Source organism: Cyanistes caeruleus, unplaced genomic scaffold (assembly GCF_971803275.1).
Source record: "Cyanistes caeruleus unplaced genomic scaffold, bCyaCae1.hap1.1 HAP1_SCAFFOLD_96, whole genome shotgun sequence".
Taxonomy (NCBI): Eukaryota; Metazoa; Chordata; class Aves; order Passeriformes; family Paridae; genus Cyanistes; species Cyanistes caeruleus.
The window spans coordinates 409,977-433,423 of record NW_028255898.1 but is presented as its reverse complement, the minus strand read 5'-3'; the positions used below and the strand labels follow the sequence as shown (position 1 = coordinate 433,423).

The following is a 23,447-nucleotide window of genomic DNA, read 5'->3' as shown; positions in this document are numbered from 1 at the left end:
TTTGTCATAGTTTTCTATTTCTCTAATGCCAGCTGCCCGGAAATCTGTCATTAGATCTTCTCCTCCCATTTCACATCTCCGAGGTGTGTATGGGTCACTGAGCTTAGGGATTTTATTTTTAAGGATAAGTCATTCAAAGGCAGAAGTCTTCTTCATCTGTCTCTGTGAGCCTTCCTGGAAAACAGTTTTCTCTTTGCTCCTCAAAGCTTCAAAATCTTCACTTAACTCAATTCCAGCGACTCACAGTATCACAAGTACTCTCTCTCTCTTCTGCTCAAAAGTTACACTTTGAATATCTTATCCCTCCCAATACTCTTATCATGAATTAAAGGAGTCTTTTTATACTATAATTGTCTATCTCCATAGCTTTAACAGAAAGATATTTCAGCTGTAAAGCATCTCCTTATTCTCTCTTTCTTATTTAAACTTAACTCTTTTCTTCACTGTTTTTGGTGGTTCTATGATGTCTTCTCTATGTTGATTGTCTCTCTCTGTTTTTCTGACAAAAGGAGTAATCTGTACGTTTATCCAGGTAGTAAAAGAATTAAAAGCTTTAGGAAAACTGCAAGAGTTCATGGTGTTAAGTTTCAGTCTAGCAGCTAAAACTGAAAACCAAGCTCGGCTGACGAGCGCTGCTTCTCTTCCCCCTCCCCTCTTCCACCCCGAGGCCTTGTCGGCCTGGAGAGGGGGGGAGGAGGCTGAGACAGAGCCTTGTTACCTCCTCAGAAGCCGGAAACCAAAGAGAATAAGAGAATTCTGTCTGTACTTCTTAAGGGGGTGTTTACAAGTTGAATTCACTTTTTAATAGTCAGATCTGCTGTCAATGACTGATAATTGGTCAGGAGGAAAAACTCCCATCAGCCACTAGCAGCTTCAACTTCTCTTCTTTCTAAGCTGTCTTAAAAGTAAAGCTACCCTATGACAGCTCTCTTGTTCTCTTTGGTTTCTGGCTTCTGACAAGGTAACAGGCTCTGTCTCGGCCTCCTTCCCCCTCCAGGCCGGACAAGGCCGCAGAGGGCGGGGGGGGAGAAACGGAGCCGGCCGGCCTGGCTTGGTTTGCAGTTTCTGCTGCTGAACTGAAACCTGACACCATCAACATCTGCAGCTTTCCAAGACTTTAACTCTTTTACTACCTGGATAAAACATACAGATTACTCCTTTTTCCCAGAGAGACAGAGAGAGACAGACAATCAACATAAAGACGACATCATAAAACCATCAAAAACTGTGATGAAAGGAGTTAAGTTTTAGATGCGGAAGAGAGAATAAGGAGATGCTTCAATTAAACTGAAATATTTTTCTGTTAAAGCTATGGAGATGGACAATAGTGTTCTGAAAAAGAGCTCCTTTAATTCATGACAGAGTATATTGGGAGGAATGGAGTGTTCAAAGTGTGGATTTTGAGCAAATAGTGAAGCGATTGTGATGCTGTGAGATACTGAAACAGAGGGAGAAGTAATAGTTGAAGATTTGTGGCCTTTTGAGAGGCAAAGAGAAAACTTCTCTTTCCAGGGAGGCTCACAGAGACAGATGAAGAGAACTTTTGCCTTTGAATAACTCATCCTTAAAAATGACATCCCAAGACTCATTTGACCCTTAACACACCTCAGAGTGATGTGAAATGGGAGGAGTGAACTGCTGACAGATTTTTTCCAGGCAGCTGGCATCAGAGAAATAGAAAGCTATAACAGAAATGGTTTTCTTGTGAAAAACTCCATAGATTAGCAGAAGACTTCTGTTTCTCTATAAAGCTGATGAAAAGACTCTAGCAGGAATTTGGAGTGTTTTAAACACCAAAGTTCCAAGTTTTTTGTCTCTATGTTGTCATGTGAACAAAGGAATGGTTCGGTAGTGGGGGAGAAAGAGGTTTTCTGGAAGTTATTCTGGTTTTCTTATTCTTGTAGTTCTGTTAAAAAACTTTCTTTATTCCTTTTAAGTCTCTTTTGCTCTTGTTCTAATGTATATCTCACAGCAAGAAATAAGTAAGTTTTCTTGTAATTTTTTAGCTACTGCTTTAAAACCATGACATTTATTTGGTGCGTTGGCCGGGAAACGAAATTAGCAAATCTAAACCACAACATTGTGCTGCACCCCAGGGCCAGGCTCTGCCTCTCTTGGCTCTGGCTGCTGCTTCCAAGCTGTCCTCTGTGATTTGGATTTGCAAGCCACCTCTCTGACCAGCTTCCACTTTGCTTGAAAAATTCAGCACCATGTTGGTGGCTGAACAAGTCCCAGAGCTGGGGAGAAGGATTTGAGATGCAATTTGCATCCCAGAGTTGTTACAGTGGGGAAAATGTCGCATCCCTCCTGTGCCTGGAGCTGCTAATCTTGTTGCAAATATTGAAAACCTCTTTAGCTTCTCTCATTCTACCTAAATTTGATGACTGCTTTGATTTCACACCTCTTTCATGCAGGTTTTTCCTCTGTCCTTGGCTAGAATTGTCAGGCCTGAGAAATTTTGTTGAGCCTTGGGACAGCTCCCATCATCTATCCCTGCTCCTAATGCTGCTTTGAATTCTCTTGGGAATGTGAGCATGAGGGAAACTGGGGGGACTTTAGTGAGAGGAAAAGTGAGGCACAGAGGCTGAAGTGCAAATGCAGAGTGTGCAGGGTCAGCACAGTCTGCAGTGTTGTGGGGATTTGGGCCATGCAAACAGATGTTTCTTCTCTGGGAATGGCTGATTCCTTTGGTGTGTCTCCTCCTGAAATTGCTGTGCACCAGGGCTGGTGCTGGAGCTGCAGCAGCACAAAGTTGCCAGGGAGCCGTGTGGGAGCCAGTGGGAATCATTTCTTTGCTGCTTTGGATGAAAAGTTGTGACATGAATCTCAGTGTCAGGGAGGTGCCACGTTCATGCTGCTGCAGTGCCCACACACTGTGTCTGGAGACAGCTCAGGAGAAAAGGAAGAAAGGCCAGGATGAAATCCCATGTGCTACTGAACTCTATCAGAAAGTGCTTGGAGTGTAGTGTGTGAAGTGACTGGGGAGAGCTGGATAGAAGGGAGAGCTGTGAGCAGTGTGTGGCACATCACTGACATCCTTGCAGTGATCTTTGCACAGAGATGAAAAAGTATCAGTTTGCATGGCCTGAATCTCTGTATTCTCTGGGTCTGGAAATTCTGCGTGTTGCACAAGCTGTGCTGAGCTCATCTGGCTCTGAAATAGCTGAAATATCATCTCTGCACCTAGGGCAGGAAGAGCATCAGAGTTCTGAAGAGATGAATAAAAATCTGTCATAACCCAGAAGCAAACCTTGGCAATAGACGTGTGTGGCAGGTGAGACTGAAAGCTTTCATTCTTGTCCTGGGAGAATGAATTCAGCAATAAAAAGTCCTCTCTCTTGGCATTAAAATACTTTAGTTTCAGCTCTGCCCCAGCCCATCAATGTCCCTGTGTGGTTGGGGGTAGGTTCTCCCCCTGTAGCTCTCTGCAGGTTGGTGCTAATTCAAGATGTTCTGGCAGGTTCCAATGTTTTGGTGCCCAAGCAGGGAGTGCAGAACAGGGATTACAAGTGCTGACATTTGCTGGGCTAGAAAGTCCAAGGGACAAATTTGTGCCAATTAAGGTCTCCCCTTTAACTAGGAGGAACAATTGATGTTGTGCTTGTAGCAGAGTGTGGTGAGAGAGGGGGTTTCCAAAGGAAATCTTGGTGCATGTGGGCCAGAGGCCCCTGTGCTGAGGCTCCCTCCAGGCTGGCTCCAGCCCCTCAGGGTGCCCAGGAAGCAGGCTGCCCGCAGCCCAGTGCAGCCTCCTTAGCCCTGGGGCTAGCCAGGGAAGAGCCATGGATGAGGCTGAGCCCTGCTCCCATGTGGGATGCCATGGGACAGGGCCCACTGGGATTTGCCCCTCCAGCTATCAAGTGTGTGCAGAGAAACTGCAAGGAGAGGGTGAGCTCTGTCAGTGGGACCCCCTGTGCACAGGGAGCCCACTCCTGGGGTGGCTGTGCCAGCTCCTGCAGGGACATCCAGCCCTGGGAACCTGGAGCGAGTGGAAAGCACAACTTTGCAAATGTGCCCGAGGCAAATGCAAAGAGAACTGGGGTTTTGCAAAGAATGTTTATTGGTAGAAGAAAAGGAACAAGAATGAACTACACAACATATTTACATTGTAAGAATATTGGTAACAACAACAATAAACTATAGAACCTATTTACCTAAGAACATATCTAACAAAACTACATGAAACTTATTTACAGAACACTTAAGCAAACTCTAAAACATCTATCAGAACACAACAACTGTAAAACGTATATACAGCAGGGTGGCATCTGTGTCCGGGATGTGCCTCAGTCCTGGAAGAAAAACAAGTAGCACGGTCAGTGCAGTCAGGCATGGAGGGGTGTTCCATGTGCTGCCAGGCTGGGACACTGGCACAGTGAGACTCTGCTGCCAGAAGTGAGGCTGGCTGGGGCTGGGGGCTGTGGCCCAGGCACTGGAACAGGGCTTGTGTGGCCCAAAGCAAGCCCAGGCCAGGCCAGGGATGGCCAGCAGAATCCAGTGCATGGGCTAGCATGTGCCTGAGCAGGGAGTGCCCAGCCCAGCCCCAGGCTGGCAGCAGGGGACCCACTCTGCCTGTGGGGAGCACCTGCCTGTTCTGCTGCTGGCATCGCTCTTTATCCCAACACCATGTCCTCCTCCTCATCTTCCATATCAATATCCATCTCCTCAATGTGCTCTTCCATGTCCACCTCCATTTCTTCCTCTCCCGTCTCCTGTCCATCCACTTCCATTTCCTCTTCTGTATCCATCTGTGTATCCACTTCCATCTCTTCCTCCACCTCCTTCACATCCACCTCCATCTCCTCCTCTGTGTCTGTGCCAGCCTGCAGAGGTAGCAAAATCTCCCAGTGGGGTCCCTTTCCCACACTATCCCACAGAGCTCCAGCCCAGCCAGGCAGCTGCGGGGTGTCCACCTCTGTGGAATGGTACCATACCTTCTTTGGAGCAAATGCAGACATCCTGCAGGGATGGAGAGCAAAATGCACTCAACGGGGAGCTTTTGGGACTGCTGGGGGTATGAGGGAGCAGGTGACAACAAGGTGACAGGGGTAGGCCTGGAGCAGGGTGAAGAGCGTGCTGACACAAGGAGCCAAGGGTTGTGTTGTGGCCGTTGCTGGATGCTGGAAGTTCTAGCTGGAGCGTGCACTGTGACATCAGTGCCAGGAGCCCAGGCCCAGGCTGAAGTGGACAAGGGAGATGCTAGAATGATGGAATCCCTGGGTGCTTGGGCTTGGAAGGGACCCTAAAGACCATCTTGTTCCAAGCTGAGCAATCTTCCCCCAGAACAGGTTGCTCAGAGCCCTGCTCCCAGCTGGCCTTGGATGTTGCCAAGGATGGAGCATCCCCAGCCTCTGTGCCCAGCCTGGGCCAGTGGCCCAGCAGCCTGAGTGGAAAAGAGCAGCTGCATTAGATCCAACTTCAATCTCACTCCTGCAGTTGAAAGCCTTCTCCTCTCTGTGCCCATCTTTCCTAGAGCTGCAGGGAGGCCTCCCCAGCCCCTTCTCTTTCCAGGCTGAGCATCCGCAGCCCCACATGGACAGCACTCAGATCCGTGGGGGTCGAGGCTAAAGGGTGGCAAACGGCATCAGGAAGTGAGAGATGGAAGCTTTTGGAGATGGAAGGTTTGCCTCTAAATGTAGAAAAGAAATGAAAGTGGAGGGGAAAATGGTGGGACTCTGGCTCTGTTCTAACTGGGGAAGATTTTCTTCTCTTCTTTTCTGTCGTGCTGCCCCAAGTTTTGTTGTTTGAAAGGAGGTTTGGCAAAATATTCATTGTCTTCTCCATTAATAAAAAAATCGCACAAAATTCCAGCAAAATCTGACAAAATTCCCACAAAAATCCCACAAAATGGCAGAAAAACACCACAAAATTCCCTAAATTTTGTTTAAATCCCACAAATTCCACAAAAATCCACAAAATTGCAGAAGAATTCCACCAAAAGTACTGGAAAAACCCCATAATGCTTTAATTTTTCTTTAAATCCCGCAGAATTCTTGAAAAAGTGCACAAAATTCCACAAAAAACCCAACAAAATTCCCTAAATCTCTTCAAATTCCCACAACATCCAACAAATTCCCTCAAAATTCTTGAAATCTCCTCAAAATCCCACTAAATTTCAGAAAATTCCACAAAATTCCTGAAAACTTTGAAAAATTCCACAAATAGTCCATAAAATGCACCCTACAAAAAACCTTAACTAAATTCTGTAAATTATCTCAAAGTCCAACAAAATTCCAGAAAAACTCCACAAAATTCCCTAAACCACCTCAAAATCCCACAAAATTCCACAAAACTTCCACAAAATTCCATAAATCTCTGCAATATCCCGCAAAATTCCACAAAAAATACACAAAATTCCACAAAAATCCCACAAAATTCCAGAGAAATTCCAGAAACTTCCACAAAATTCCCACAAAATTTCCTACATTTTCTCAAAATGTCACGTGTGATGGACTGACATTTCAAAAAACAAACACCTAAGGAAGTTGAAGCTGCTGGAGGCTGAGAGGAGTTTTTCTCCTGGCCCATAAGAGGCCATTGCTGAGAAGTGCCAGCAGTTTTTCCCATTGCAAAGTGCCATCAAGCTGGGAACAGCACTTGAAGCCCTAAGGCCGGCAATTTCTCTTGGCTCTCTTTGCTTTGCGCCTTTTGAAGAGGTAGCAGGGCTCGGCTTCAGCCTCCTTCCCCCCAGGCCAGCCAAGGCCACGGGAGGGGAGCGGGGCTGGCCGCAGCTCTGCGCTTCCCGGGGAGGATGGAGACTGGCAAGTGCCAGGAGCCCCTTCTCAGAGGCTTGGCTGGGCCTTGCACAGCGGGGCTGCCGGGCCAGGCCGCTCCCTGCCTGGCCTGCACTTTGTGCCGCTGCTCAGTTTCACCACAGGCTGCCACTAAAGGCAGGGAAAGATAGCAGCTTGCAGCTTTGTGCTCAGATAATGGCCACACTCCCCACAGCAGCCATGGGGAAAAATCATCTGTGTTCCTGAATGCCAACAATTTCATCCGATTTTACTGGAATTTTGTGGGATTTGGAGGAGACTTGAAGAATTTTATGAGATTTTTCTTAGATTTTGTGGAAATTTGTGGACATTTTGCGGGATATTTCTGGAATTTTGTGGAATTTTGAGAAGATTTAGGGAATTATGTGGGATTTTTCTGGAATTTTTTGGGTATTTTCAGGAATTTTGTGGGATTTAGAGGAGAATTGAAAAATTTTGAGGGATTTTTCTGGAATTTTTTGGGTATTTTCAGGAATTTTGTGGGATTTAGAGGAGAATTGAAGAATTTTGAGGGATTTTTCTGGAATTTTTTGGGTATTTTCAGGAATTTTGTGGGATTTAGAGGAGAATTGAAGAATTTTTGAGGGATTTTTCTGGAATTTTGTAGGAATTGGTGGAGGTTTTGTGAGATGTTTCTAAAATTTGATAGGTATTTGAGAAGATTTAGGGAATTTTGTGGGGTATTTTCAAGAAATTTGTGAGATTTTAAGGGATTTTCAGAATTTTGTGGGTGTTTCTGGAATTTTGTGGGATTTTGAGGAGATTCAGTGAATTTTGTGGGATTTGTCTGGAATTTTTTGATATTTTGAGAAAATTTTAAGAATTCAGTGGGATGTCTCTGAAATTTCGGGGGATTTTGTGTGGGATTTTGAGAAGACTTGAAGAATATTGAGGGATTTTTCTTAGATTTTGTGGAAATTTGTAGAGATTTTGTGGGATGTTTCTGGAATTTGGTCAGGTTTTGAGAAGATTTAGGGAATTTTGTGGGATTTTTCTGGAGATTTTGTGAGGCTTTTCAAGAATTTTGAGGGATTTTGAAAAGAGTGGAAGCATTTTGAAGGATTTTTCTTAGATTTTATGGAAATTTTTGTAGATTGTGAGGGATATTTCTGGAATTTGGAAAGTTTTTGTGAAGATTTAGGGACTTTTGTGGGATTTTCCTGGAATTTTGTGGGGCTTTTCAGGAATTTTGTGGGATTTAGAGAAGACTTGAAGAATTTTGTGAGATATTTCTTAGATTTTGTAGAAATTTGTTGAGATTTTATGAGATGGTTCTGGAATTTTGTGGGATTTTGAGAAAATTTAAAGAATTTTGTGGGATATTTCTTAGATTTTGGGGGAATTGGTGGTGATTTTGTGAGATGTTTCTGGAATTTTGTGGGATTTTAAGAAAATTTTAAGAATTCCGTGGTATGTTTTTGGAATTTTGGGGGATTTTGAAGAGACTTGAAGAATTTTTTGAGACTTTTCTTAGATTTTGTGGGAATTGATGGTGATTTTGCAGGATTTTTCTGGAATTCTGTGGACATTTGAGGACATTTTGTGGGATGTTTCCGGATTATCGTAGAGTTTTAATAAGATTTAGGGAATTTTGTGGGATTCTTTTTCTGGAATATTCTAAGGCTTTTCAAGAATTTTGAGGGATTTTGAAAAGAGTGGAACAATTTTGAAGGATTTTTCTTACATTTTGTGGAAATTTTTGTAGATTTTGAGGGATATTTCTGGAATTTGGAAAGTTTTTGAGAAGATTTAGGGAATTTTGTGGGATTTTCATGGATTTTTGTGGGGCTTTTAAGAATTTTGTGGGATTTAGAGGAGACTTGAAAAATTTTGAAGGACATTTCTTAGATTTTGTGGGAGTTGGTTTAGATATTATGGGATGTCTCTGAAATTTGGTAGGGTTTTGAGAAGATTTAGGAGATTTTGTGGGATTTTTTTTTGGAATTTTGTGGGGCTTTTAATGACTTTTGAGGGACTTTTCTTAGATTTTATGGAGATTTTGTGGGAGGATTCTAGAATTTGGTCTGGTTTTGAGGATATTTGGAGAATTTTGTGGGATTTTTCTGGAATTTTGTGGGAATTTGTGGAGATTTTGTTGCATGTTTCAGAAATTTTGTGGGATAATTAGAAGATTTAGGGAATTTTGTGGGATTTTCCTGGAATTTTGTGGGGCTTTTTCAGAATTTTGTGGAATTTGGATGAGACTTGAAGAATTTTGAGGGATTTTTCCTCAATTTTGTGATATTGGTGGCGATTTTGTGAAATGTTTCTGATATTTTGAGATATTGAGGAAATTTAGGGAATTTTGTGTGATTTTTCTTGAATTTTGTGGAAATTTGTACTGATTTTGTGGGAGGTTTCTGGAATTTTGTGTGATATTGAGGAGATTTAGGGCATTTTGAGGCAATTTTTCGGGAATTTTGTGGGGCTTTTCAAGAATTTTGTGGCATTTTTCTTGAATTTTGTGGAAATTTGTGGATATTTTGTGGGATGTTTCTGGAATTTGTTGGGTTTTGAGAAGATTTAGGGAATTTTGTTGGATTGTTGTAGAATTTTGAGGAATTTTCTCTTGAATTTTTTCGTATTTGGAGGATACTTGAAGAATTTTGAGGGATTTTTATTAGATTTTGTGGAAATTTGTGGATATTTTGTGAGATGTTGCAGGAATTTGGTTGGGTCTTTAGGAGATTTAGGGATTTTTGTGGGATTTTTGTGGAATTTTGTAGGATTTTCAAAAGTTTATTTTTATTTCTTTTGAATTTTATATGAATTAGAGATTTTGTTGGACATTTCTGGATTTTGGAAGGGTTTTGAGAAAATTTAGGGAATTTTGTGGCATTTTTCTGGAATTCTGTAGGGCTTTTCTTGAATTTTGTGGAATTTTTCTGGAATTTTGTGGAAATTTGTGGAGATTTTGTGGGATGTTTCTGAAATTTTGTTGGATATTGAGTAGATTTATGGAATTTTGTGGGATTTTTCTTGAAGTTTGTGGACATTTGTGGACATTTTATGGGATGTCTCTGGAATTTGGTAATGTTTTGCGAAGATTTAAGGAATTTTGTGGGATTCTTCTGCAATTTTGTGGAATTTCTCTAGAATTTTGCGGAATATTTCTTAGATTTTGTGGGAATTGGAGATTTTGTCGGATGTTTCATGAATTTGAAAGAATTTTGAGAAGGTTTAAGGAATATTGTGACATTTTCTTGGAAATTTGTGGAATTTTCCTGGAATTTTGTGGAGTTTCTCTAGAATTTTGTGGCATTTAGAGGAGACTTGAAGAATTTGTGGGATTTTTCTTAGATTTTGTGGGAATTGGTGGAGATTTCGTGAGATGTTGCAGGAGTTTGGTTGGGTTTTGAGGGGATTTAGGGATTTTTATTGGATTTTTCTGGAATTTTGTGGGGCTTTTCCAGAATTTTGTATGATGTTTTTTGAATTTTGTAGAATTTCTGTTGAATTTTGTGGTATGTTTCCGGAACTTTGTGGGATATTGAGGAGATTTAGTGAATTTTGTGGGATTTTTCCTGAATTTGGTGGACATTTGTGGATATTTTGTGGGATGTTGTGTGGAAGCTAAGGCCTAGCGCTCGGAAGATATCGGGATGTAACGGAAAGATAGTAACCCCCCCTCCTCCACAGAGCATGGTAATGCTCCCTGCAATTGGCCAACAGCACCTGGCTGTGATGAAAGCAGATGGGACTGACATAGTGACCCTCGGTTATAAAATGTCAAATTCTCCAGCAATAAACGCCATTCTGCCATCCATCACATTGGTGTCGTGGGTAATGGACCGAGTGGCCAAAGATGCTGGCCACCGTGCTGTTCCTGGAACCAGGGTGTCTGCCTTGCTTAAAAGACAACAAATATCCCACAAAATACCAGAAACATCCCACAAATTTCTGCAAAATTCAAGAAAAATCCCACAAAATTCCCGAAGGCTTCTCAAAACCCTACCAAATTTCAGAAACATCCAACAAAATCTCACAAATTTCCACAAAATTCTAAAAAAATCCCACAAAATTCCCTCAATCTTCTCAAAACCCAACCAAATTCCTGCAACATCTCACAAAATCTCTACCAATTTCCACAAAATCTAAGAAAAATTCCTCAAAATTCTTTAAGTCTCTTCCAAATCCCACAAAATTCAAGAGAAATCCTCAAAATTCCAGGAAAATGCCACAAAATTCCCTAAATCTTCTCAATATCCCACAAAATTCCACAAACATTCCACAAAGTGTCCACAAATTTCCACAAAATTCAAAAAAAGCCCCACACAATACCAGAAAAATCCCCAAAAATTTTTTAACTTTTCTCAAAACTTCACGAAAGTCAGGAAACATCCCACAAAATCTTTACAAATTAACACAAAATCTAAAAAAAATACCTCAAAATTCTTCAACTCTTTTCAAAATCCCACAAAATTCCAGAAAATTCTAAAACATTCCATAAAATTCCACAACATTCCAGCAAAATCCCAAAAATTACAGAGGAATAAAAAAATATCCCTAAATCTTCTCAAAACCCTTCAAAATTCCAGCAACATCCCACAAAATGTCCACAAATGTCCACAAAATTCATGAAAAATCCCACAAAATTCCCTAAATCTTCTCAAAACCCTGCCAAATTCCAGAAACATGCCACAAAATCTTCACCAATTCCCTCAAAATCTAAGAAAAATCCTTCAAAATTCTTCCAGTCTCCTCAAAATCTTACAAAAATCCCACAAATTTCCAGAAACATCCCAAAAAATCTCTTCAATATCCCACAAAACTCCTGAAAAGCCCCTCAAAATTCCAGAAAAATCCCACAAAATTCCATAAATCTCCTCAATACCCCCAAAAATTTTTGAAAAGCCCCTCAAAATTCCAGAAAAAAATCCCACAAAATTCCCTAAATCTTCTCAAAACTCTACCAAATTCTGGAAATATCCTACACAATGTCCACAAATGTCCACAAAATTCAAGAGAAATCCACAAAATTCCAGTAAAATCTGATGAAATTAGTGTTCAGGAACACACATCATCACAGAATGATTATATGCAGGTGCTTCATTGAAGAGCTCTGGGTGTCAGGGGTACACAGACCCAAATCTGACCCATCTTGCTTTTGAGTTGAACATGTTTTATACTCTATCGTTATACAACTTAGATATTAACAATTAAACTTACATTGTTCTATTGTATGCATTGTTTTTGCCCAAGCATGGATTTCTCGTGATCCCCCCCAGCTTCCTAGCATTGTTCCTCATGTTCTTTAAACAATAATTATATCTAATCACATCTAACAATTCTATCATTTATCATATATTGATTCCACAGGTGCAGTTTCACATGATCTTTAGCAAGCACAAGGCCTAACATTTCCAGGGCCTACTTGTCCCACGTCTTTCCAAACCCAACTTTCTAAGTCCCCAGATTTTCTAAGATTTTAAGACCTTTTACTCTCAGTTCCATCTGATCCACCTGTGCCTTTTCCTTTCTCCAGAGAACGATCAAAAAGCTCTGCTGAAGGCGGCGTTTCCCGGAGGAAGCAGTGGCCCATGGGCAGCCTCTGCTGCAGGAAGGGAGGCCATGCCAGGCACAGTCACAGGAGGTAATTGCTGTGCCTCTGGGCCTGAGCCCTGCTGAGGCTTGAGCTGCCATCTCTGCTGCTTGGCTGTGCCTGCCCTTCAGGGATGTTGCACAGAGCATGGAAAGGGTATTGAGAGTAACCAGAGCCAGCCCAGAGCTCCCCAGGCCCCTCTGCAGCTTTGGCCATGTCCATTGACATCTGGCTCCCACAGCCTTACCCAAACCCCTTGCAGTGCCCAGTTCCCTAAGGCAGAAGGGGATCTCAGCACACCATGGAATGGTTCTGATGTGTGCTGCCTTCTAGATTGGGACCATGACATGGATTATCTGAAAGTGCTGGTTAATGGTGGTTTGAAGACCTTGCCAGACGCTGGAGGCAAGTTCTCTATGTCCCTTTCCACACAGAATAATCAGTGTCAATGTGGCAAGAGCACTCTCACGTTCCATTTCCCTTAAGAGTCTGAAGGTTGATGGATTCTGGAAATGTCGCCCTGCTCCCTTCTGGAGCCCTGAGTGATCCCACAGCATTGCTGTCAGTGGGAGGAAGGAGCATTTAGCTGTCAATTTTCTTCCCGTGTGCAATGCCAGTGTCTCCTTCCATGTGCTCTGTGCAGCCACGGAGAGGAGCAGAGAGGGAAGGGGCCAGGCCCAGGGCTGTGCCCCAGGGCTGTGCCTTGTGTGGCTCCTTTGCCAGCCCCAGGGAGCCTGAGCTGCTCCCACTGCTGCTGCCAAGCCCTGGCCCTGCCTGGGGCTCAGTTCAGAGCTGCTGGCAGCTCCAGGGAGTCCTTCCTCTCCTGACTGCCATGCAAGGGGCTCTTTCCATCCCAGTGTGGGCCCACTGCAGGCACGTGGTCCCCCTGCTCCTGCTCCGGAGTGCAAGGCAGAGATGAGGGAGTGCCTTGGAGGGCACCAGTCACCCAGGTGCACTCACTGCCACTCCAGCCTGAAGGAGAATTTTCAGCAGTGTCACGGGAGCTGTTCTGCCCTGCCTTTCTTTGCAGATGAACTTGATGATGAAGATGATCTGGATTCCCAGTCCATATCAGTTACTGAGCCTGATAATGAGGAAGATGATGAGGGTAGGTCAAAGCCTTTCCTTCTGGGAGACCAATGGAGGAATTCAAACATCTGGACATAATCCTGAGTGATCTGGAGAGATGCCGTGGTGGGTCCATGTCCCTCAGCCTTCTCCTGAGACTCAGCAGCCGGGGGCTTTCTCTGCACATCTGGACACGCCATGCCCAGCACAGCGGGAAGGGATCCATGGCAGCCTCACTGCTCCACTGCTGCTTTCCTGGCCTGCAAGGCTTTTTCCCAGCCTGGCCTGGCTGCAGCTTCTCCCCAGCCTCTGCAGGAAGGCATTTAGCATCAGCTGACAGGGAGCCCAAACAGCAGCACAGGCCATGCACACCCTGAGATCCCCTGCAATTTCCCGGTCTCAGGGTAGATCAGGTGTAGGGGCTGTTTGGAGGATGGAGGGCCGTGGAGCAGCTTCAAAAGCCTGGGCATTTTCCTGATCCTTATCCATGTTTTTGCAAAGTATTGCCTGGACAAGACCAGCACAGCACAGAGAAATTGTGCCATGCAAGCTCAAGGGCTTGAGCAGTCTTGTGCCAAGGGGTGGCAAGGTGCCTGCAGGCCCCAGCTCTGGGGGAAACAGAGAACGTCCTGGCCGTATCCAGCGTGCTGCCAGCTCAGCAGTGGAGCACAGCACAGGCTCACGCTGCCCATTGCTCCCACAGATGCAGCCGGCACCACAAGACATGCTCAGAAGATCTGGGAGAGCATGAGAAGAGTTTTCTACCAGGGAACACATGGTTTGACTAAGTTAATGGCCACTGTGGCTGGTGGAGCACTTTTCCTGCTGATGTGCTATGCTGGAATCTGGTATTGCTGGAAGAGAAAACGGTGAGTGTTTTGCTGATCTCGGCCTCAAGCAGTCAGGAAGCACTCCCAGTGACGCTGCTGTGCACTTGTGACTAGTCCTTAGTTGCCCAAATAACTCTGCCAAGAGTTCTGCTGCTGCCCAGGCCTTTAATTGGCCTCTTAATTGCTGGGCTTTGTCCTGGGGAGCCCGCTGGGGCTGCAGCCAGTGCTGGCTGCCACTGAGGCTGCCTGGCCAAGAGCAGCCCCAGGAGCAGCGGGCAGAGGCAAAGCAAGGTGGGCAGGAGAAAGAGCGGGGACGAGATTGCCCTTGAAAGGCAGAGGCGCTCTGGGGCCCGCTCCTGGCCAGGGACCCTGCCCAGAGCCATCCCCTGCTCGCCGGGGCCTTGAGGGGCAGCTGTCCAGCTGGGCCAAGCTGGGCCAGCAGCTCCAGCCGTGCTGGGGAGCCTTGGCCGCTCTGGGCCCTGCTGTGCAGGAGGGTCCCTGCGTGCCAGCGGCAGCTGGGGGCCTCAGCCACCTCCTCTCTCCACAGGAGCACCTCTGCACCTTCAGAACAGCAGCCAAAGACTTTAATCACCGAGAAGTTGACCTCTCATCCCCGCTCTTCACCTCTGTCTCCCTCTGCTCTGCTGTGGCTCCATCCCCGTCTTGAGTGCGTCCCAAGACCCACACCTGCAAAGTGAGAGCCTCTGCCCCTGAGCCCCCTGGTCCTGGTCCCTGGCCAGGACTGAAATTGGGCAGCCCCTGTCCACCAGAGCAGGGCTTGGCCCATTGTTTTTCTTCAAATAAAGAGATGGAGCTTTCATCTCAGTGTCTGGATGGTACCACCAGCAAAGCCCTCATAGCACCAGCCCTGGCTGAACTCCATGTCCAGGAGCAGCCGGGGGTGTCCACAGTGTGGGCAGGCAGGAGCCAGGCAGGGGCTGCCATGACCAGTGGTGGGGCCACGAGGGGCTGGGGGAGCCCATGCTGAGCGTCCCTGGGCTGTGAGGGCACATTTCCTTCAGTGGCATCACCTGGGCCTGCACCTCATGAGGCACCCAGGGCTAATTTGGGCTCTCTGCTAAGGTGTGCAGGGATCCCCCATGAGGTGTGCAGCGGGGTTAAATTGAGAGGGTTTTTTCCTCTTCTCAGCACAGCAAAGGGGACACTCTTGGCTGAGGTTTTGCAGAGCTGGGAGGAAGCCTCTTGCGAGCCCTTGGGCCCGGCCTGTGGGCACAGCGGGCAGGCAGAGCCCATCCCTTGAGGCCAGTCCGGGCTGCTCGGGCCGGGCCGGGCCGGGCCAGGTGAGGGCCCCGGCAGGGAAGGGCCGTGGCCGTGGGCTCTGATGAGGCTGCCGAGCTTCACCCTGGCCCTGTGCTGCAGCCAAACACACATTTACAGCCACAGCATTCTCTGGGGCACAGGAGGCACCCGGGGCTGGAACTGAGGCCATGGCTTCTCACCCTGAAGGGAGGCTGGCTCTCTTGGTTTGGAGGGCACAGCTTAGATCCCAGTTCCCTTTGTAAACCTGCTGGGTAAGTGTGGAGGGGCAGAGAGTTCCAACCCTTCTCATTGGGAAGTGTGGCTGATGCTGTGGGGTTTTTCAATTTTTTGCCCTCTGAATTTGTGTCCTGGCAGAGGGTTAAGTTTGCTTGCTCTCACAAAGGCCCTTTTCTTCTTGGTGCTCAGTGGGACTGCAATGCAGCCGGGGTTGAAGGAGGATCTGTGGCCGCTTGGGCCATGATTGTGGGACACCGTGTGGGACCTGCTACTTTTGGCTGTGATTTGTGGTGCTGCTGGTTCAGGCCTTTTACAGTAACTGACTTCAGTTCGTTCATCTTGTCACCAAAGGTTGGGAATAAATCTCTTGAACACCCCTGTAGTATTAAGAGGCAGGCATTGCTTTCTTGAAGTGCAGCATGCACAGGCCATGGGGATCACAGGGCCTTCTTGGTGGGGACTTCAGGGAGCCTGGTGGTCATTGAGGGAGGAAGCTGATTCTACTGGAAAAAAGAGGGTTTTCCATGTGTGGAAAAGAATAACCTCTCACTTCCTCATCCCTTTCTATACAAAGTTATACAGGCAAGTGCATTCAAATATCTCTATCTGCCATGTCAAACTATTTTTCTTTCTATATCTATCTATCTATCTATCTATCTATCTATCTATCTATCTATCTATCTATCTATCTTGTTGTAGTTTAAGGCCTGGCGATGTGGAAGAAACTGGGATGTAACGGAAAGTTAGCAAAAACCCCTCTCTGTTAGGATAGTAAAACCTTCTGTAATTAGCCAATAGCACTCAAGTGTGACATGAGCAGATGGGAGTAACCTCCTAGGTTATAAAAGGTCAAATTCTCCTGCAATAAACGCTATTGCTTCACCATCACCATTGATGTCTTGTGGGTAGAATAGTCCGAGTGGGCAAGGGGGAGACACCGTGCTGGCTTCTGAACTAGGGTGTTTGCCTTGCTTGAAAAACCAACACTACCTATCTATCTTTATCTATCTATCTATCTATCTATCTATCTATCTATCTATCTATCTATCTACTTTACTAATCTATGAAATATTTTCATGCACGAGATTTTGTTTATATATAAATTATGACACATGTATTGAGAGCTGGAAAATGATACCATCCATGATTGATATAGCAAAGCTTGGGTTTAGGAACACACATGAAGTGTGATTTCTTTCTTGCTAGACATATGCTGGCTCGTTTAGATTGACTATGAACTGATATCCTGCAAAGCTGGAAAATGCCTGGTTGCCATTGCTGTGATATCCTTTAAAATCCTTTTTTCATTTTTATTTTTTTTCCTCTGTGCTGGTTGGTAAATACCTTTCTTCCTTGAGCTGTGTGCTGGCAATATTGGAAGTAGAAAATAACAGAATACTGCATCTTTTAGATACTTGATAGCTGTCCTGTGAAATTTTATTGTAGTATGTTCTGTCTAATACCCACTCAGAATTAAATCAGCTGGTCAGCTACTGAGCACAACTTACTGCACAGCTGCAGCTCATGTTTCCACAGTGCAAGTGGCTTTTTCTTCTTCTGCATGTGTATCAAACACAACCAAGTGCAAGGCTGCTGACAGAGGAAAGAGCCTTGTTTAGTGGAGCCTGGACTTTGGGAAGGTGGTAGCTGTTAGATCAACACCCAGCAAACTGCCTAAATTCCTTTTTGTGACTGCTGTCTGGTGACTTTGGCCTGGCTTCTTGAGGAGGTTCAATTTTCATTTAGAAATGGCACGAGAACACTCCGTGTGCTCCCGTGGAGCCAGGGCTGTCCCAGGACACATGGAGCTGGGACAAAGGGCACATTGATTCTCATCTCAAGAAGCCACCTGAGCTCCTCATGGCAGCAACCCCACGCACTGCTAATGGATCCATTACAATTAACTCAGCACACAGCTTGGAACTTGAAGCTCTGACATACGGAGCTTGTTCAGTTCTGCCACGGAGGAATGGAGTTTGGAAACAAAGAGGTTTAGCAAGGAGATTCACACACAGCTAAACTCTTTGTACTCTAGCGAAGGAAGTCTTAGGATGCAAACCCTCACCCATCCTCTGGTTTTACCCCTCCATTGAGCCAAATTCTTGGTCTTCATTCCTGTGTCAGTAGGAAAATATGACAGGGAAGTGGAGATCCTCCTTGGCTTCTTCAGCTGGCCAGCTTGTAACTTCATCCTCTGCCACAAACAGGAACAGACAAACTGGGATTTTGTTATGAAACCTACTTGGTGTTTGATTTTACCCAGAAGTAACTGAGATTCACTGGAATATTTACAAGCCATAAATGATGGATTTTTTGTGGTTGCTAGAATCTTTCCGATTTTACAACTTTTCTGCTGCACGAGAACCTGGCACTTGCAGAACTCTTGCCCCATGCACTTCTCTAGTGCTTCTTGCAGAGAAGTGCTTTGGGATTAATCAGGATGAGTGCCACGTTCACGTGTGGTTTATGGAGCCCACAGGACAGGGAATTGTCTTTGCTGAGGGCACTGGCTGTCATTCCAACACCTGCATCACTTTTTCTACAGTAATCCTTGTGAGAAAGGTTGTTCTTTGCCATAGAGATTTTTAGTCCACATTTTTTATCTCAAACAGCCAAAACTTTTCCATCTCACAGGTTTCTGATGCTGATTTTTCCATTCCAGTCTGTTGTTGGCCTTGTCAGGAAAATTCATCTACAAACACCAGAGGTTTATGTCTAAAAAGGAGACAGAGGAGTCCTTTTACTTGATTTGAATAAAGGGAGAGGCCATGGGCCATTCTCCTGGGGTCTCTCAAATTTTTGGAGGACACAGCCTCCTTTTTATCCGAATTTCCCAGCCACGTCCCTGTCTCTTTCCCCATTAGCTGAGGTACTTGAGAGGTCCAGACTCCCTGGACTGCCTGATACCTAAGATTCCCCTCTAATGTATAACCCTCCTTCTTCATTTTTAATTCTTATGGAATTTATGGTTTTCCCCCATTGTTTCTTTCATCTTTCAATATCAAATTTCATTTATCAGCAAACTTACAGTTTGTTTGTAAAGGCAAATATCTTTTTTCCATTCATCAATCAGAGGAATCCTTCCCATTGTTTCTTTTATCTCTCAGTGCTAGTTTTATTTACCAGCAGACCCACAGCTTGTTTCTAAAGACAAATCTCTCATTCCTCTCAACCTCTCTTTTTTAAAAAAATTTCTTACTAATTGTCTTTACAAACTTTAGTTATCATTGACTTTATTTCCTTTTCCTCGATTTTTTTTTTTTTGTTTTGCAATTATTTGCAGTGACATCAATTTCTGTCCTTTTGTAGCTATTCCTGGATTAGTAGCTATGGCTACTACCTGCATCCTCTTTATCAAATGTTGCAGAAATTGTATTAAGCAAGGGATCATGCATGCTAAAAGATAAGAGTTGCTACAGCACAAGAAAAGCATTTGTTAAACCCACAGTTTACTAGATAACCACGAAAACACGTCTTATTCTCATTCTTTCCATGTTTGGACTGATACATGAGTTAACTTTCCTATTGCTTTTGTAATTTGTTTCACCACCTTTTAGTTATCAGTTAATTTGCCACACTCTCCCTTCTTCTGCTGACAGCGTTTGCATTTCTAAGCTCTCACACGAAGCTTCTACCTGCAGTTCCATTTAAATCTGTTTTGTTGGATCTGGACCAGAACCTATTACAAAGGATTTGAGTTTTGTTTCAGTGTTGCTACTTCTACTGATCATCACGGACAACACGTGTCCTGCTTGTGGAATTGTTTTGGGGGCAGCTTAAAAATAAGGGCTCCAAAAAACCTTCTCTTTCCCCTCTGCTTTATAGCCTTCAAAATCTTTTTGGTAATTATGGAAGGAACACCTTGCTTAGCTGCTGGTAGTGACCTTAACATACATTTGATTCTATTTGCCTTGATATCTGAAACAATTATAAGGAGGGAAGCTGGGGGTCTAACACTCTGAACCTAAAGTCTGGTCAGAAATGCTTTTTCCCACGTATGTGCTTCTTGTTCTATTTAGACAATAAATGCTTTTTTTCAGAAGAATGAAGCCACCATAGACTTCCTTCTTCATCTCAAAATCCTGTTTATTATGGACTTAACTCGTTGGTTAGGTTTGACTGGGCTGGCCACCCACGGCCAGTCTTCAGATCTTCCTGGCCTTCCACAGACTTCACAATTTTTCAGGTAAAAGGATTTGCTACTTCTTCTCCTATGGTTAAAAATTGCTTTTCTACTTTTGGCTTCAACTTCAACTGGCTGACAATATCAAGGTAAGATTCTTAAGGCAAACATTTTAATGGTGTAATTTAATTTCCTAACTTAACTTTTACTTTCATGTTGTCTTTACACGACCTGTAAAGGCGAGTGAAGGCACAGAAAGAGCTTTAACATAAAGAAAACAATGACAGTGAGGATTGGCCTCTAATGACTGGAGATTTGAGAGAAGGGATGCCCACACAAACTATTTCAGCAGCCAGGCTGTGGGAGGCACACGGGGCTTCCCCTGATGTTGATGGCCTGGCTACTGCTCCAGTCCCCTCTTGTGGAGCATCAGTGGCAGCCTGCCGAGCTTCTCCTCTAGCTGAGATGTCTGAATTTCTGGGGCCTTAGAGACCTTGACTCGAGAGGGATGGCTCTACCCGTGTTCAGCTCTCCTGACGGCTGTTTCTGTGCTCAGCAACACTTGCACAGGTCTACACTACTTTGCTGCTGCTGCTGCTGCTTCTCTCTACTCCTTCACTAGGACTCAATCTCCTGGCTGGATGTTGTGAACAGCAAAGTCTAAAGGCAGGCTCTGTGCTAGCTGAGCTTCTTGTCAAAGAGCTTTTACAAGAGACACTATCCAGGCTACATATTGTTTCCAATAGATATCCTTTATCCCTACCCCCAGGTAATTCTCAAGGCTGAGGATTACCAGGATAAGGAATTCTAAACAGCAGTTCAAAGGGAGATAATTGAGTATCCCCACTGGGTCTGGCCCTTCTTCTTGCCCAAGCCAGTGGCAAGAGCCGGCATCTTAGTTTCTATCACCAGCTTCAGAAGGTGTTTCTTTATTTCCCCATTCATCTTTTCATCTCAGACAGAACTCTGGGGGTGCCAGGGGCTATGGAGGTTCCATTGGATCCGTAAAGCAGTCAAAACTCTGAGACATAAACTTTGAAGAATTTAAGATTTTAGAGAAGCTGAGGCCTTCATTAGAAAGAAGCCTTGCTAAATCTAAATAAAATAAATAGATGGGCCTTGCTAAAATTAAAGGGAGCTAGAGAAGCTTTGCTAAAATTAGAGGTTAATCATTGGCTAATAACTAATTGTCTGTCAACTCTATGCTTGTTCAGCTGGGCTTATAATGAGAAGCAATGAATCTGGTAAGGAACTTGAAGAACAGAAGAGAATTGCAAATCAGAAACTCCTGGAAGACATGAAACTAGGGGCCCAGCCAAGGGTCCATTTGTCACTTTGCATTGAAAAGGTAGAAAGGTCAGAAGGAGGAAGAGCCATATCCCTTCCCTCCCTTCTCTCACCCCTCCTCATAAAAGGACCACCAACCCATTTCAAGGAACAAACTACGCATGCTTAATTGCTTTTTTCCTAATTAGCATAGGAAGCAGAGTGTGGGTGGCAACGGGGTTATGAATATGCATTTGTGTTCCATATTTCTGGAAATAAAAAGCCTGTATTCACCAGTATTCGGGGCCCTGTGTATTAAGGGGTGATCTGACACATCGGCCCAGCGCTGCTAATAATCATACACTTTTTAACCCTAAACCAGTTCAAGAGTCTTTGTCTCAGTTGGATAGTGATACTAGATCATATCCATATTTTAGTAAATCAGTCTTAGAATGCAGCCAAAAATTGCATGTGGAAAAAGGAAAAGAACTTGTGGGTTTGGGAAGATGAGGATGGATTTTGTTAACAGCACATTGGAAACAGCACCAAGAGAAGGAACAATTGTTTTTGGAATGCTCCCATGTGAAGGTACAGCAGGTTTTAGTCTTGAGCTCAGGTTTGTTTGTGCAAGTGAAACAACAAAAACAACAATGATGATGATGATAATGATAATAATAATGATAATAATAGTAATAATTATAATAATGATAATAATAATAATCAGTAATATATATTTATATCCAAAATTAAAAATTGATAATGTGAAAAAATGTTGACAATACTAATCTGTGAGCTTTGGTTGCTCACTGTAACACTAAATACCCTACAAAAAAGGACTAGCAAAGACCCAAATGTCAATGGTAAACTTTGTGAATTGTATACACAGAATAAAGGAGGAAGGGGTGAAGTTGGCTGTTTTTATATGGCTTGCTGATGCTGTGATGTGGAATGCTTTGTCTGTTCCTGTGAAAAATACAGTGATTAAAACTGCTGGGTTTTTCATGTACCACACTATCCACAAATGGCAGGATTGGTTCCATGGCTGAAGAGGCTGTTCAAAGAGCAGCTGATAAAACGAGGAGATGGGAACCTGTCCCGGTGGAGAACCCATCTCCCAGATGGGCTCCATGCCCTTAACAATGGGCCCACTGGGAAATGGAAACCCCTGGGTGTGCACGGCTGCACCCAATTTGCAAACACAGCCATGGACAGTGAGACTTGGACTGCCTGGGAAATTGTTCTGGCTGTGATGGCCCCTGCCAGGGCCATCCCAGAGGCTGCAGGGCTGGACCTTCATGCACTGGAATTCATTAGGAGAAATCAGAAGCAAATGAGAGTTTACAATACAGGAATAAGAATTCAGATTCCTCCAGGACACTTTGGTTTGATAACTGCTCATTGGAGCTTGGCCTTGCAAAGTGTTCATGTCATGGGAGGAGGAATTGATGCAGATTATCAAGGAGAAATTGAAGTAAGTCTGTTAAACAATAGTGAACAAGATTTGATTATTCAACCCCATGACAAGGTAGAAGAAATATTGATATCGCAATTGAAAAAATAATTGTGAAGAAAGGATATCCACTTCAAATTGCCTCCATTTGTGGATAAAAAGAGTTTGGACCCAGCAGTCCTAATAAAGGAGCCAGAGTGTGGGTCCAGAGGCCAAATGGCCCTCCCAAGCCAGCTGAAGGAACAGCTCTGGGCAAAGACAACACTGTTGGAATCCTGAGACCTGGGCAGGAACAATGGGAATATGTCCCTGCAGCCAAGTGTTCTCTGCCAGAACAAGTCGATGGGATGGGATATTGTTTTACAGACCCTGCCAGACCAAATCTCCCTGTTTGCCCCAACGGCCCCTTTGGAAAATGCTCAGATCCACAGGGCTACATGTGAAGGCTGATGTGACCCTGAGGGACTTCCACACCAATTCCAGCCAGGAGCCTGGCTGTCCCTCAGGGACTGGGACCCAGCACCTCTCCAGCCAAAGGGAAAAGGACCCCAGCAAGCCTTGTTAGCCACAGACAGCGCGGTAAAGCTGAACAGCAAAGGACCTTGGGGACATTATTCTGGAATTCAAAAGGTGCCAGCTCCATGGACAACAGAATTATTGTTCCTAACGTGAATGAGGGTGAGGGAAAAAGAATGAGTAAGCTTGTGATGGTAAAGCACAGAAATCCTTTCACATTGTGGCCTCCAACTAGAACAGGGCTTGGTTTCTCATGAAGGGAAATCTCAGTCAATCCTGTAAAACTGATAATTGCATTCCTGTGTTCCACAGCACAGTTTTCTGTCAGTGTCCCTGCACTGGATCCGTTACAAGTCAGAGCCCATTGACAGAGTTTTGGCCACCC

At 44.5% G+C, this 23,447-nt stretch overlaps 1 protein-coding gene and 1 long non-coding RNA gene across 3 annotated transcripts in view; both read left to right on the top strand.

Annotated features, from left to right (window-relative positions):
• Positions 1-23,447, top strand: part of LOC147646466 (maestro heat-like repeat-containing protein family member 7) — a 321,428-nt gene that overhangs the window by 79,048 nt on the left and 218,933 nt on the right. The window lies entirely within an intron of this gene.
• Positions 12,232-14,405, top strand: LOC147646473 (uncharacterized). Its single transcript, XR_015281862.1, has 3 exons — positions 12,232-12,363; positions 13,343-13,420; positions 14,084-14,405. It is a non-coding gene; the product is annotated as an uncharacterized LOC147646473 (long non-coding RNA).